The following is a 1,787-nucleotide window of genomic DNA, read 5'->3' as shown; positions in this document are numbered from 1 at the left end:
AAGAGGACCCAATGTCTTATACTGCTGTCTACACTGTAAGAGGAAGCCACAGTTAGAGATCCTTTTCCTGACCCAGAGGCGTAATGCAACTCTTTACATCCCTAGGACGATCCTGAACAAATAAATACTAATCTAGGGAGCTAAAAGCAAACACACACCAGCCCATCACCTCTCACTGGGGTTAACTCCTAAGTGGAAGAGAGACAAAACCCTCTCAAAGAGGTTTCAAAACCCAAACTTTGTGTGGAGGCAAACCAAAACACCTTTTAGCACTTAAATCATTCAAGTTTTGGTCATAAAGTCCATAATCATCTGTTAATGGGAGATTCTGGGCTATGTTGTCTTTAAAAGAAATCTCTTTTAATTGCAAGGTTTGCAGGATTTTATACTGTGGTTTGTAAAATGACTCACTTCAACTACATACTCGCTCCAATTTAAAGACGTAACAACAATTTTCCCATGTCATAATCATGTGATGTTGAAGCACCAAAAAGGACAAGTGACTGTTTTGTCCTTGGGCATGACAAATTGACAATATCCATTTTATTTTGTATCACAGTTTATTGGACAAATCAGTCTTCATGTTTGCTTCTTAGAAAAAGAGCCCCAAAGCATGATTTCTCCACCCTTATGCTTTACAGTGGTTATGCAAAACATCATGCTTTATCTTCCATGTGTGGTGAGTGGCATCTATATCAAAGAGTTACATTTTGGTCCCATCTTACCACACAACATTCTCCCAATCCTCCTCTGGATGATCCAGATGGTCTCTGGAGAACATTAGACCAACCTGGAAATGTCATGATTTAAGCAGGGGGTGTGGGGTCTCTGCAGGATTTGAATCCATTACAAAAGAATAAAGTTTGAGATTGTTACCATAGTAATCTTTGTTACTGTTTTGATCCTTGACCAGTTGCCTCTGTGTAGTCTGGGCTGTTTCCGTTTCCTCATCCCATGAGGTGTGAACTTGTTGGAAGAAATTTTGAGTTCCATTAACAAAATATTTTTGTGTCAGATACAATCTAAAAAGTTGTCATGACTCCAGCCGCCCCTTGCAGCGGCTCCTTGTCAATGCTGATTCTCTCCACTTGTTTGCTTCAGTATATATCACTGCCATGCAGCTTCATTCACCACCAGAACGTCAAGCTTTCTAATCGACTACTAGCCTGCTCTCACGCTCTGTGTTTCTAGTCTACAGCCCGATTACTAGTCTGCATTACTACTCCATGCTCTCAAGCCTTCAGCCGACTGCCAAAATTCCTGCTTTTCATCATGCACCGTGAATATCAGCCTACTTACCTGCCTGTGTTCTCTCAATTCCACGCGGCCAAATCCTACTTTCAGTGATCAAGTTTTAAGAATCTCCTTGCCGCAAACTCTCTGAGTCAACGGATTTCCGCAGCCAGAGCAGACACCCCCCCTTCACTGAACTTTGGACTCTGCTTCGTGTCCTTCCCCCTCCCATTGCTCGTCACCTTCAAGTCTGCCTCCACGCCCCCTGGTGTCAAGTTTTAGAAATTACCCTGCAGCACTGGTTCATTCATTAAACTAAAGTGCTCGTACACCTGGGTCTGTCATCTTTTGTTGGTCCCCCAAGAATATTTCCCGACAAATGTTTAGTTTTTAACTTAGAATATTGATTAAAAAAAATCTCAATAAGAGTTTTACTTCTAGAAACTACTTATGAAAATTCAAGAAACATGTATATGAAAACCTTTCATTTTAGAACATTTTAAAACACAATATATTATTTAACATCATTTGCAACAATAAAATTATCAATACAT

The 1,787-nt window shown here is 40.3% G+C and overlaps 1 long non-coding RNA gene across 1 annotated transcript; it reads right to left on the bottom strand.

Moving 5' to 3' along the window:
- Nucleotides 1-663: 663 nt before the first annotated feature.
- LOC110016019 (uncharacterized) lies at nt 664-1,421 on the bottom strand. The gene is made up of 3 exons (XR_002291273.2): nt 1,300-1,421; nt 877-966; nt 664-790 (listed from the first exon to the last, which is right to left on the bottom strand). It is a non-coding gene; the product is annotated as an uncharacterized LOC110016019 (long non-coding RNA).
- Between the last annotated feature and the right edge of the window lie 366 nt (nt 1,422-1,787).

The sequence above is a fragment of the Oryzias latipes genome, chromosome 12 (genome assembly GCF_053564925.1).
Source record: "Oryzias latipes strain Hd-rR chromosome 12, Olatipes_Hd-rR_3.1".
Classification (NCBI taxonomy): Eukaryota; Metazoa; Chordata; class Actinopteri; order Beloniformes; family Adrianichthyidae; genus Oryzias; species Oryzias latipes.
The sequence above is the reverse complement of the archived record's forward strand: the minus strand, read 5'-3'. Positions and strand labels throughout refer to the sequence as shown.